Raw genomic sequence first — 15,107 nt, forward strand, 5'->3', positions numbered from 1 at the left:
CTGCGTGCTAACCACTGGACCGCCGTGCAGCCCCCATTATGCCATTGCATGGTTATATCCCTTTGTACTTCGGTACATGACAAAAAAACAAAAACAAAAAAAACTTCAACTATATTAGGAAAGCAGGAAGTGAACAAATGTAACAGTTACTGATTGTAAAAGTACCAGATGGAGGGGTAGGATTTAATAAGCTTTGCTTCTTCCTACTCCTTTTGGACATGTGGAACTGTGAACTGATTATGTGATGCATTCAATTGTAATCTGATGCATGTTCAAATGAAATTAAACCATTACCATTTTCCTACTTTGCTATTTTCCCAAGAATTTGAAACACCCCTTCCTTCTGTGCCCTCATTGGGTCTATGTGTCCCTAGACCAGCCCAGTACGGCTTCACTATCCCTTAACTGTGGCCCTTCCCACTGTTGCCTTGCCTATGTTGGGACAAAGTGAGCATACCAGGAATAGATGAGAAACGCACAAGTCCAGCCCTTTTTCATCCCCCATTTGTTAAGGCTATTAACCCTGCACCCAAACTGTGGGGGCGTCCATGCAAATATTGCTTTTTCCACCAGATTCACCTACAAAACACATTTATTTCTAAAGGCTCTCTGTGAAACTATTCTGCCTAGGCTAAACGCGCCCCCCGTAATCTATGACCTATGCTCCTCTCTTAGCTTTGTTATGTAAGAAGACAGCTGCTTTTTATTGGACGGGACAAATACTTAACACCAGCTCATTTGGTGCAGGGGTGGTACCGACACAGTTGCTCTGCCAAACACCAATGAAAACGAGAATGCCTGGAGAATTTTTCAGTCTCAGGGAGAGGAATATTGGTATTTCAATAAAGCTGTCCCGAGACATGCGTACGAGTGAAGCAGGGAGGAGCATTTGGATAAAAAATGAATAGAGTCCTGTGCTCAGCCCTTCAGTGGACTGGACCCCTCTGTTTGGACTTTTTTTGGGGGGGGGTTTGACACAGTGCTGCCTGTGAGGAGTGGTTCGGAAGCAGGAAGCGGTTGTGTAAGGCGATCTGTAGATACTGCACAGAGCCCCTTTCAAAGGCAGACCCCTCCGTCCTATTATGCACACGGACACTTCAGGTAGTCCGACTGGAGCATCCATATCCAGACGGGAGCCACACCTACTTGGGACTCGGTCAAGAAATATGCTAAATTAAAAGTGCGGATGATGCAAAAAGTAGGGGTTGCAGACATTTGTATTGTTTATATAAAGGAAAATACTCGGCAGAGCGCAGGTGGGCAGGTGGGTCCTCTGCCAAATTGAATTGGGACTGGAACGCGGCCCATACTGCTGTCTGTGAAATTGATTGGAAGCCAAGCCGTCATTCCAATAAAGATGAATGAAATCAGAGATGCTGGATTTTCTGGTATTTGGTAGATTATGATGTTAAAAGATGTTTCTGTTAATTGTTGAAAAGCATCTGTGTTCATATCTTGAACTCGGTAGAGGTCACCACTGGCATCACTGACATCCTTCCACAAGGGAAAAGCCGGCATTTTTTTTTCTGCTAGTACGAGCCAGCAGAAAGTCAAATGCATTCAATATATTTTGATGCTCTGCTGAATACTAAAATGAAGGATTATTACCCAAACACATCAAGAGGTGATCAGAGTTTTACCACAAAGTATCGGAACTTTTCCTGCAGAAGAACACACTCAACTTAAACTTAAATCTAAACTTAAGAAAGTGTTTCAAACAGACTGGTGAAGAAGGACAAAGAAAACCAAAACCTAACACTTCAGACTTTTACCACAAAGTATCAAAACTTTTCCTGCAGAAAGACAAGAAGAAGACTGAGCTAACTAGTTAGCCTCACTCAACTTAAACTTAAATCTAAACTTAGGAAAGTGTTTCAAAGACTGGGGAAGAAGGACAAAGAAAACCAAAACCTACCACTTCCACACAGAATGGGAGGATAACATGTTTTCACTATTTCATGACGGACCTGCCAGGGTTGACTCGATGCATTGTGGTGCATTACTACCACCCTGTGACCAGAATACTACATATGACTTGTCTTTCAATATTTTTGACTATTAAATAGGGCACAAAACAGTGATCATTTATTAATTTGTAGTTCATAGTTAAGTTTTTCAGTTTTTAAAAAATCAACAATTGTGTCAAAAAAGTATCTGAGAATTTTTTTTTATTTTTTATTATTATTATTTATTTTTTATTTAATTTTTATTATTTTTTTATTATTGTTCTCCTCTGTATGCGGAACCTGCATCCTCCAAAGTTGTCAGTGCCTCACCAGCCGTGAACCGCCCCTCACGTCACTGATTTATAGGCAGTTTTGGCAGCTGCAAATAACTCCAAAGGTGGCCCGCTGACGGAGCACTTAGTTTAAACACCAAGCAGGAATGTGAGGCACTCCTCAGTCCCTTTCCCCTTCATTTTGTTTTAATTGTCTTGACTAATTCCAAACCATTAACGTGAAGTGATTTACAACAAGATGCATACCAGTTCTGGCCAACATAAGCAAAAGAATCAAAAGATAAAGTTAGAATCCTACTTAAATGTCACTAATAGCAACGAGAAAGTTTGCACTGTATGAAAGAGACCTTTGTTTGAGCAGGATATACTGTAATTATTTCTAACCACTAGTTAATGAGAAGTGTGGCTGATGAGGTGAGCCAAAGTGTCCTGAAACCCCCCCAAAAAATATAGCAAGGCATACTTTCTTTTGCCCACAATGACTCAGAAGAGTGGGGCATAAGTCATTCAGGAAATAATGGGAGTATAAATATGTTTTACACCATTTATTCATTGTACAGGCGCTGTTTTAAGTACGTTTGTGAATGATAAACTGAGATTTTGATGCATCTGAAGCAGCTTCCTGGATTATAAGAATCAGTCATAAATCCTTAGATTAATAGATTGTAGAGACATGCACCGGATATTGCAAGACTAGCAACCAATACTCAATATAACCGTCTGACCCACGGTGTCATCTTACAAAGAACACCAAACTCATCACGCAGCAACTTAACACTTAAAAGGTAGCTAAGAAATATACAAGTACCATTCATTCATTAATTTTCTAGGAGGGTCGCGGGGGTTCCTGGAGCCTATCCCAACTGTCTTCGGGCGAGAGGCGGGGTACACCCTGGACTGGTCGCCAACCAATCACAGGGCACATATAGACAAACAACCATTCACACTTACATTCATACCTATGAACAATTTGGAGTCGCCAATTAACCTAGCATGTTTTTGGAATGTGGGAGGAAACCGGAGTACCCGGAGAAAACCCACGCATGCACGGGGAGAACATGAAAAATCCTCACAGAGATGGCCGATGGTGGAATTGAACCCTGGGGTCTTTGCGCTAACCACTCGTCCGCCGTGCAGCCCTTATACAAGTACCAATACCACTTGAGAATAAAAATTAAATATTTTTTAAAACGGTTTCCCATAATGTATTTCATCCAAGCAAAGCATTTCATTGGTGACTGCCAGGGTGCTGCATAGATATCAGCCTCCCTCTGGAGTCTGGGCTCTTCTGGCTCCCTCTGGTGGACAAGGGTGGTTTTGCAGCTTTTTTCCCAATGCCGCATGTCCTCCAATAAATGTAATTTACATTTTATGCTGATGTTAAGATATGCTATACGTTCAATGATAGCTAACAATTAGCATTCGATCGTTACATACAGTCCCTTTAACAACGACAAAGGCATATTGTTGATTGTTATGTTTGTGTAGCCAGCTAGGAGACCAGAGTTCAATTCCACCCTCTGCCATCTCTGTGTGGAGTTTGCATGTTCTCCCCCGTGCATGCGTGGGTTTTCTCCGGGTACTCCGGTTTTCTCCCACATTCCAAAAACATGCTAGGTTAATTAGCGACTCCAAATTGTCCATAGGTATGAATGTGAGTGTGAATGGTTGTTTGTCTATATGTGCCCTGTGATTGGCTGGCCACCAGTCCAGGGTGTAGAAAACAGCTGGGATAGGCTCCAGCACCCCCGTGACCCTCGTGAGGAAAAGCAGTAGAAAATGATTGAATGTTTGTGTAATGTACTAAATACTATAGGAGTCTGTGAAGAAGTGATTTGGTAAAATCATTCAACTTCAAGCAAACCACTGCAGGTCTAATCGGGTCAACAGTTGCCACTTCGTTGTCTCAGAGCCGCTACTTTTTTGTAGCTGTGAAAATTTGTGAATATCATGTCATTCATTGACACGGGCTGCTTAGGAAACCCTATGTTGTAATTAGGTCATTTGGACATTTCCTTGGACTATTTAAAAGGAGTCAGTCAGTCAGAGTGAAGATGGAAAAATTCTGCTACAGACTCGTGCGTACTGCGCCAGGAATTCCCTTTTCACCACTGGGCCAGCAGACAGCTTCTTTTTTTTTGTTGTTGTTATTTTTTCCTTCTTTGCATGGGTGCAAATTGGATTGAAGAATTAAAAAGGAGAAAAACTTAATACAAGCTTTATTCTCCAACCACCCAAGCTGAAAGCACTTGATTTCCAACTGTTACATAGCACGTCATGCACCTATTTTAAATCTAAATCTCCAGTGTTTTTGTTTCCTTCCCTGCACCAACCCCATGTGCCGTGCTGTTCCTGTGACTTAATGCCAAATTGAAGAGATATGCTTTCATGTGTGTTTGAGGAAGAGGAAAGATAAACAGCAAAAAAAAGCTCCATCTGGTGCTGTGCTGTTTTAACATATTTAGACTAACAGTTTTTATTTTTTTTTTTAAGTAACCATCATATCATCACAGATTATGCCTTTCACATATGTGTTGTCCTTTCGGTATAACATATTAATATGCAGCTGAATTACTTTCATTCATCTCATGTGGCTGCAGAAAGTAACCGGATACGTTAGCCACGCTACATTCTGGCCACACGTTTCATATTGAAAATTCTACATGAAAGCATTTTGCAGACATATTTACCACAGCCACACATGCAGATATGTACAAGTATACAATTATAGCCAGTTGCGTGCATATATATATACTCAAATGTCTTCTCGTAAAAGTGTGAGAGTGGTTTTCTTCTAATTGCTACATCTCTTCAGATTAAAGGTTCATTCACAGAATGAATGCAATTCGCTAAAACTTGAGGAAAATCTTTTTTTTACTGTCACTTGTTGGAACTTGACTGTATTCTTGTTTAAAAGCTCCTTCTCGAGTCTTACAAGCAAGGATTTTACCTGAAGGTCAAAGGTTATGAGTGTGGCATGCAGGTGGGTTGGTCTTTTAGGTGAAATAATTTGTGTTAAATGTTCTTATATTTGTGCACATGAAATGGTATTTGCGATTTGGGATAATATTGCTGTGCAATTAGGACCATTTATATTGCTGAGTGTCCATCGTATCACATTACAAGATAAATGGACTTCTGTCAAAACAAGTGTTGGTAGTGACATCGGGATCCATTTCTGCCTGCCTGCCTGTGCACGCTTGCCTGAGATGAGTTTGCTCATTGATTCATGGCAGAGGGAGGCTCACAGGCCAATAAGAAAAATCCCCCTCAGGGCACAGACGCACTGTAACGCTGCCTCTGCTGGCCCAATCTCATCTCTGGACCTTCACATACAGTATGTGCTGCTGCCTTTGTTAGTCCTGTGGAAGATGCATGACTTCATGTTAAAAGAAAACAAAGCAGATGGGGGACTCGATGGTTTATGGTGTTATTTTTATTTATTGTGAAAAATGGTAATGGTTTTAATTAATTTGAATATGCATCAGATTACAATTGAATGCATCACATAATCAGTTCACAGTTCCACATGTCCAAAAGGAGTAGGAAGAAGCAAAGCTTATTAAATCCTACTTCTCCATCTGGTACTTTTACAATCAGTAACTTACATTTGTTCACTTCCTGCTTTCCTAATATAGTTTAATAATTTTTATTAAATTATTATTTATTCATTTATTTTATTTTTTATTTTTTATTTTTTATTTTTTATTTTTTATTTTTTATTTTTTATTTTTTATTTTTTATTTTTTATTTTTTATTTTTTATTTTTTATTTTTTATTTTTTATTTTTATTTTTTTTGTTTATTAATTTTTTGTCACATATGTACGTGACATACGGTGATGTGACCATACAATGACATAATATGAACTGCTTGTATTGTTTCTTGAATTGGCTCATCGTTGTGCATTGTTTGAGGGTCTTACTCAATCCATTCCATAGTTTGATTCCACATACTGAAATGCTATGGCTTTTTAACGTAGTCCTAGCATATAAGTGTTTCAAATGTAGTTCTTCCCTGAGATCATATTTCTCCTCTCTTGTAGAGAAGTATTGGATGACATTTTTAGGTAATTGGTTATTTTTAGCCTTATGCATTATTTTAGCTGTTTGAAGATGAACTATATCAGCAAGTTGAAGTATTTGTGATTTTAGAAATAAGGAGTTAGTATGTTCTCTGTAGGCGGCATTATGAATTATCCTTACTGACCTTTTTTTGCAGTACATTTAGCGAGTGAAGATTGCTTTTATAGTTATTATCCCATATTTCCACACAATAAGTAAGATATGGTAGAACCAGAGAGCAATAAAGAGTGTGGAGTGATTTCTGATTGAGAACAAATTTTGCTTTTTTTCAATATTGAAATATTTCTTGCCACCTTATGTTGTATATTTGTAATATGAGGTTTCCAGCTTCAGATGACTCGAGCCGTCTTGTCTTGACTTGAGACTTGACTTGGACTTGCAGGCCATTACTTGAGACCAGACTCCGGACTTATTGAGACTTGCAAAGCGCTGACTACCCACTTCTGCGAGTTATACAGTAGCCGATGTGGTCATTAAGGTTTTACGGCATCAAATCATGGAATGAGTATGATAATTCATGACCAAAATACAGGTCGTAGTTATTTCATACTTTAATTATACGTTGTTATTTGTAACAGACTAAAAAAATGTGTGAAGGTAATAAAATGTTTGTTTTGCTTTTGTCAAGTTATCACACGCACACATGCGATTGAATATGTTGATTTATGGTTTCCTTTCTGTGTGTGGCTCGGTCTCTCGAGGACTGCTATATTTCATCCACCTCCGCTTGTTTGGATTTGTGGGGGTCCATTCAGGTCCAGTACGGCCCATGTCACTATTTAAGTTGCCGGTGTGAAAACCAGGCAGCATTATTTATAGCAATCTGTACATGTTGCTATCTTGCCAGTGTCTGTATTATAAAGTTATAGCTATGACAGTCAAGGTAACTTTACCCTTTTTTAATAAAACACATTTTGATAGAGAACCAAATACTTTTACCCTGGCAGAAGAAGGAACGTGCAAATATTGATACACCGAAAAAAGGAAGCTGGAAGAAATAAAACCTGAATGAAGGAATTTGCCAATTAAAGATAAGCTTGACTTGCTGGACAGTGAAAGTCGGGAAATGTGGTCTGGCTTTTGCCCTCCCACCCAAAATCCTGCTCTTTTCCGTCTTGTTTTACAATGTGTTAAATGGTATACCTGTTTTTTTGGAACAGCCACACAAGTAATGTTCCGTAGACATGCAGAAACACGGGAAATTGTGTCAAAGGGAGGAAAGAAAATGACCTTTAAATACTAAAACAAAGATTCCATCATGTTTGTGGAATGTCGTGGCTAGCAATATGGAAACAGAATCAAGTGGTTAGAAAAAATAAATAAATAAAAGAAAACCCGTCTGCAAAAGGGGGGGAAAAAAAACGAGGGAGGTGGTAAAGGGAGCCTCTGGAATTACACACCAAAGCCCCTCTGGACTCACACACATACACACAGACACACACTCATATATACCGAGACGCTCCTCTTACGTCTTCCCTGCTGTGAAGTTAACCACATTGGGTTAAGGGTGGGGTTAGGGGTGGTGGAGGTGGAAAGGCAGCACTGTAACAACCCCCCCCCCTCAGTACTGTACAATCGTCCCTCGTTTATCACAGTTAATTGGTTCCAGACCCGACTGTGATAAGTGAATTTCAAATTTATCAGCATAAAAATGCGATATCGGTTGATATCGGTATGAGATTTTTTTTCCCGTTCATGAAAAACAATATTATCAGTAATATCAGTATCGGAATATCAGCATCTTCCCTCGTTTATCACAGTTAATTGGTTCCAGACCCGACTGTGATAAGTGAATTTCAAGTTCAAATTGCAAAGCAGGATTCAATGTTAATAAATGCAATATTTTTGTACAACACAGAAAACCTGTTTTTATTAGGGATGCCCAATATTTATCGATATTTATCGAAAGTGGGATAATATCAGCATATCAGTTTTCGGCAAAAAAAGCCAATATCGGACATCCCTCATTTTTACCATTATAAGAGCCATGGAGACATGAAATAACCCTCATCAGTACTGTACAATCGTCCCTCGTTTATCACAGTTAATTGGTTCCAGACCCGACTGTGATAAGTGAATTTCAAATTTATCAGCATAAAAATGCGATATCGGTTGATATCGGTATGAGATTTTTTTTCCCGTTCATGAAAAACAATATTATCAGTAATATCAGTATCGGAATATCAGCATCTTCCCTCGTTTATCACAGTTAATTGGTTCCAGACCCGACTGTGATAAGTGAATTTCAAGTTCAAATTGCAAAGCAGGATTCAATGTTAATAAATGCAATATTTTTGTACAACACAGAAAACCTGTTTTTATTAGGGATGCCCAATATTTATCGATATTTATCAGTTTTCGGCAAAAAAGCCAATATCGGACATCCCTCATTTTTACCATTATAAGAGCCATGTAGACATGAAATAACCCTCATCAGTACTGTACAATCGGCCCTCGTTTATCACTGTTAATTGGTTCCAGACCCAACTGTGATAAGTGAATTTCAAATTAAAAGTTATCAGCATAAAAATGTGATATTGGTTGATATCGGTATGAGATTTTTTTTTCCCGTTCATGAAAAACAATATTTCTCATTCCACCACATAGGTGTCCTTACATATATCGGTATCGGCTGATATCAGTATCGGAAGTTGGATAATATTAAGCATCATCCCTCGTTTATCACAGTTAATTGGTTCCAGACCCGACTGTGATAAGTGAATTTCAAATTCAAATTGCAAAGCAGGATTCAATGTTAATAAATGGAATATTTTTGTACAACACAGAAAACCTGTTTTATTAGGGATGCCCAATATTTATCGATACTGAGATTATCTGATAATTATTACCCGATATCAGCATTATATGCGATATCGGTTGATATTGGTGTTGGAGATTTTTTTCCCCTTTCGTTGAAAAACAATATTTTTCATTCTACCACAGAAGATAGGTCACGTTACATATATCGGTATCGGCTGATATCGGTATTGGAAGTTGAGATTTGGATAATATCAGCATATCAGTTTGGAGCCAAAAAGCCAATATCAGACATCCCTAATTTTTACCATTACAAGACATGAAATAGTCCCCCCTCAGTACTGTACAATCGTCCCTCGTTTATCACAGTTAATTGCCTCCAGACCCGACTGTGATAAGTGAATTTCAATTCAATATTATATATTACTATTTTATACAATATTAATAAATGGAATATTTTTGTAGAACACAGAAAACCTGTTTAGGACTTTGTTAATGATCTTTAATGCTAATATTTATCCATATTTATCCATACCAATAATTATCGGCCCGATATCAGCATAAAAATGTGATATCTGTTTGAGATTTTTTTTCCCAATCATAAAAAAATATTTTTTTTAAATGCTGTATACAACACATATGTTCATTCCACCACAGAGGACGTCATGTTACACATATCGGTATCAGCAATTAAGAGTCGGATAATATCGGCATATCGTTTTTTGGCAAAAAAGCCGTAATCGGACATCCCTACTTTTTACCATTATAAGAGCCCTGTAGACATGTGGCCACTTTTCAAGCTTCTATTATTCTCAACTGTAATGTCACTTTAAACAAAGCATGCTACCAAGCTAACTAGTTAGCCTTCAATGTGTTTATTCTAAGTTTTTGTCTGTTTATTCTTCTAGGGATTCAAACAGAGTGGAGAAGAACAACGTAAGAAGCCAAAAGCGTACCGCTTCCACACGGAATGGGAGGAGAACTCTTTTTCACTATGTCATGTCGGACATGCCTCCATGCAGTGTGAAGGTAAAGTCATGTCATGTCTCGTCAATGTAACATTACCGATGCCGAGTGACCAAAATACTACATATCGGCTAATTTGTCTAGATGCACTACTTCAAAGATGGAGCCCCGAAATCAGTTTTCGGCAAAAAAGCCAATATCAGACATTATATAATTATAATTATATAATTATAAGAACCCTGTAGACATGAAATAATCGTCCTCGTCCCTCGTTTATCACAGTTAATTGGTTCCAGACCCGACTGTGATAAGTGAATTTCAAATTCAAATTGCAAAGCAGGATTCAATATTAATAAATTGAATATTTTTCTAGAACACAGAAAACCTGTTTTTATTAAGGCTGCCCAATATTTATCGATACTGATAATTATCAGCCCGATATCAGCATAAAAATGCGATAATCGGTTGATATCGGTATGAGATTTTTTTTTTCCTGTTCATGAAAAACAATATTTTTCATTCCACCACAGAAGATAGGTCACGTTACATATATCGATATTGGTTGATATCGGTATCGGAACTTGAGAGTGGGATAATATCAGCATATCAGTTTTTCGGCAAAAAAAACAATATCAGACATCCCTCACTTTTACCATTATAAGAGCCCTGTAGACATGAAATAACCCCCTCAGTACTGTACAATCGTCCCTCATTTATCACAGTTATTTAGTTCCAGACCCGACTGTGATAAGTGAATTTCAAATTTCAAAACATATTAATAAATGGAATATTTTTGTAGAACACAGAAAACCTGTTTTTTTAGGGATGCCCAATATTTATTGATACTGATAATTATCAGCCCGATATCAGCAAAAAAATGTGATATCGGTTGATATTTTTTTTTTCCCTGTTAATGAAAAACAATATTTGTATAATGCTGTATACAACATGTACATACGTGTGCATTCCACCGCAGAAGATAGGTCACGTTACATATGTCGATATCGGTATCGGAACTTGAGAGTGGGATAATATCAGCATATCAGTTTTCGGCAAAAAAAAGCGCCAATATCGTACATCCCTCATTTTTAACCCCCCATAACCCCCTCAGTACTGTACAATTGTCCCTCATTTATCACAGTTAATTGGTTCCTGACCCGACAGTGATAAGTGAATTTCAATTTCAAATTGCAAAGCATATTAATAAATGGAATACTTTTGTAGAACACAGAAAATCTGTTTTTTTAGGATGCCCAATATTTATCGATACTGATAAATCAGCAAAAAATGTGATATCGGTTGATATTGATTTTTTTTTCCTGTTCATGAAAAACAATATTTTTATAATGCTGTATACAACACATACGTGTTCATTCCCCCACAGAAGATAGGTCACGTTACATATATCGGTATCGGCTGATATCGGTATCGGAAGTTGAGAGTGGGATAATATCAGCGTATCAGTTTTTGGCAAAAAAGCCAATATCGGACATCCCTCATTTTTACCATTATAAGAGCCCTGTAGACATGATATAACCCCCCCTCAGTACTGTACAATCGTCCCTCGTTTATCACAGTTATTTAGTTCCAGACCTGACTGTGATAAGTGAATTTCAAATTCGAATTGCAAAGCAGGATTCAATATTAATGAATGGAATATTTTTCTAGAACACAGAGAACCTTTTTTTAGGGATGCCCAATATTTATTGATACTGATAATTATCAGCCCGATATCAGCAAAAAAATGTGATATCGGTTGATATTGATATTTTTTTTTCTCTGTTAATGAAAAACAATATTTGTATAATTCTGTATACAACATGTACATGTTCATTCCACCGCAGAAGATAGGTCACGTTACATATGTCGATATCGGTTGATATCGGTATCGGAACTTGACAGTGGGATAATATCAGCATATCAGTTTTCGGCAAAAAAAAAGCCAATATCGTACATCCCTCATTTTTAGACATGAAATAACCCCCTCGGTACTGTACAATCGTCCCTCATTTATCACAGTTAATTGGTTCCTGACCCGACAGTGATAAGTGAATTTCAAATTCAAATTGCAAAGCATATTAATAAATGGAATACTTTTGTAGAACACAGAAAATCTGTTTTTTTTAGGGATGCCCAATATTTATCGATACTGATGAATTAGCAAAAAAATGTGATATCGGTTGAATTTTTTTTTTTTTCCTGTTCATGAAAAACAATATTTTTATAATGCTGTATACAACACGTACATGTTCATTCCACCACAGAAGATAGGTCACGTTACATATATCGGTATCGGAACTTGAGAGTGGGATAATATCAGTTTTATATCAGTTATAGTATCAGTTTTCGGCAAAAAAGCCAATATCGGACATCCCTCATTTTTACCATTATAAGAGCCCTGTAGACATGATATAACCCCCTCAGTACTGTACTGTAATCGTCCCTCATTGGTAATACTACATATAAGGTAACTTGTCTAGATCCACTACTTCAAAGATGGAGCCCCGAAATCTAAAGCAGGCAATTGAGGTGTGTGACGGAAACACCGACAGACCGCTCCCGATTGGGCTGTATTATTAACCACAACCCCCATCCCTGTGGAAGCACACTGGGCTGTCCTCACGCCATTGACATTTCTTTCCTCCCAGTCTTTGAATGGACATGGGAGCGGGGATCTTAAAGGCAAATTGCTTGCATAATGGATGTTTCCAAAAATACAGAGTAGGCAGGCACGCTGACCGAGGTTTTGGCGGCGTGCCCTAGTACGGGCTCTGAGCCAGCCCTTCTGACTGCACATTCCCTCCATTGGACTAGTCATGCTTGGAAGAGGCTTGATGAGAGCAGCAAGACTGCCTTTATTCTTCTAGCTTACCCCCCCACCCCCACCCCATCACCCCTTTAACCCCCTGAATTACACAGCCTACTGAACATCACACTCACCTCTATGTGGGATTTGATCTGAGCTTCAATGACCTTCGTTGCGAGGTTTTCTTTTTCCTGAACTGACCTCCTGTACACGTATCTGGTAAAATGGATGCTAATACTCGTGATTGGTTTACATTTTTTATAAAAAGAGCTATTGTTTGTAGGAGTTGCTTTCCAGTCTGCCGCTTCCCCTCACCTGGCATAAATCATGCTTAGTGTCTCTGGAGGGTGATTGTCTCTGTGTGTTGTCTTATAGAAATGTCCAATTACTATACACCAAGGGGTCTCAAACTCAATTTACCTGGGGGCCACTGGAGCTAGGGTCTGGGCAAGGCTGGGCCGCATCAGGTTTTCCAAAAAAAAAAAACAAAAAAAAAAAACGCATTTATTAAAAACAGAAAAATATACAAACTTTTTCAGTGCTTTTGTTCCGATTTTCTACAATAAAAGCTCTGATAAAACATTCCACTGTTCTTAAATATCTTTTTTTTTTTCTGCACAAAATAAGATGAAAAATAAATAAACAAATCAAGAATAAAGAAAATCAATCAATCAGTAATAAATAAATAAATATAATAATAATAATAAAACGGCAAATAATACAAACTTTTTATTTACAACATATTGCGCAACTGCAGGGTCTTGAGACACATGCTAACTCGCAAACTAGAGAGCTAGCGACCTAAACGGTAGCCTTCAAGTTATTTCCTTTCAACTTAAATTGCCAAAAACTTACCACTTCCACACGGATAGGGAGGATAACTATTAACAGTTATTTAACCTTTAACATGAACATTAATCAAACGTAATAATTTTTTTCTGGGTACATGATACCATACAGCATCCATATCAAACATTAAACTTTCATATCAAGGCGGGGGCCTCAAACTAGTGTCCTGCGGGCCACATTTGGCCGCGTGTTTGAGACCCCTGCTATACACTTAAGGTCACCTATCTTGGCAGGAATGATCTACTACCATTCCTTCGAGACGGATTAAGGTGATCTCCGCTTACAGAGCACATATCAACAAAATGGTTGAATAGCTCGGAACTGCTGAGCCTGTAGTCCTTTAAGCTAACAGACTTTGAGAGATCTGCAGAAAAAAAAAAAATTGCAAAAGCAATTACCGCTCAAAACATTGAAGTGATGAGTCGACAAAGGTTTTCGCAGTTTTAGCAGCATGTTTTCACTCAAGCGGACACCGCATGCGTTCTGCAGCAGAATGACAGCTAAAACACCGACAGGAAATTGACTTTTATTCAAGTACCTTTTGACCACTTCCTCACCTCAAGAGAGGGAGGCCCGATGCGTTGCCGTGCGTGTGTAATGGAACAAAAAAATCTCAAAAAAAAAAACACACCACACAGCACTTCCTGAGCACTCGACACCGTGTCAAAGCATTTTGGGTGGCGTTGTGGTGAAGTCATATGGGCTGCTTGAGAAGCTTGGTAATTGGAAGGGAGCACTCATGCACGCACAACCTTAGCCCGCTTGTGCAAACACACCAAAACAATCATTTGGAACCAATTTCCGAGCAGCCGTGCAAAATTTAACATCACGCTGCCATTTAGTGACATTAACACATTTTTTGACCGTACACATGAAATCGAATCAGTCACAAAAAAAGATATGAGGTCTGTTGAGAGATGATATGTTTATTGTCTCATAATGCCATAAAAATGAGATATGGTTCACATGGGTATGAGTTTAATGTCGATAATGACACAAGAATGGCACAGGAATGATGATTTAGTGCACCACATATCTCCAAAGCTTATTTCCAAGTTTTGCCTTCAGGTTGTAAATATGCAATTTGTAATGCGTGTTAAGTAAGAATCACTCATACGCAGTTAGCATATCTGCTAACAACAATAAGCGAGGGAGATGTGCTGAATGAGCCCAGTTTATTAGTCCAGAATTTTATTAGTCCAGCTTTCCAAATTGCCAGCATTATTATTTAATTGGATTGTTATTTCATTCATGAATTCATTCATTTTCTACCACTTTTCCTCACGAGGGTCGCGGGGGTGCTGGAGCCTATCCCAGCTGTCTGAGAGAGATGTTGATGCATCTGAAGCAACTTCCTGGATCATAAGGATCAGTCATAAATCCTTAGAATAATCGACTGTAGAGAC

General features: G+C 38.3%; 1 protein-coding gene across 1 annotated transcript in view; it reads left to right on the top strand.

The window, feature by feature from the left end:
• Positions 1–15,107, top strand: part of znf469 (zinc finger protein 469) — a 236,608-nt gene that overhangs the window by 203,254 nt on the left and 18,247 nt on the right. Inside the window, exon 6 of the mRNA XM_078794867.1 lies at positions 9,989–10,109. The gene's annotated coding sequence lies outside the window, so the exon portion shown is untranslated. The remainder of the gene's footprint in view (positions 1–9,988; positions 10,110–15,107) is intronic.

The sequence above is a fragment of the Doryrhamphus excisus genome, linkage group LG1 (genome assembly GCF_037039965.1).
Source record: "Doryrhamphus excisus strain RoL-2023G ecotype Guam linkage group LG1, RoL_Dexc_Guam_v1.1, whole genome shotgun sequence".
NCBI classification, from domain to species: Eukaryota; Metazoa; Chordata; class Actinopteri; order Syngnathiformes; family Syngnathidae; genus Doryrhamphus; species Doryrhamphus excisus.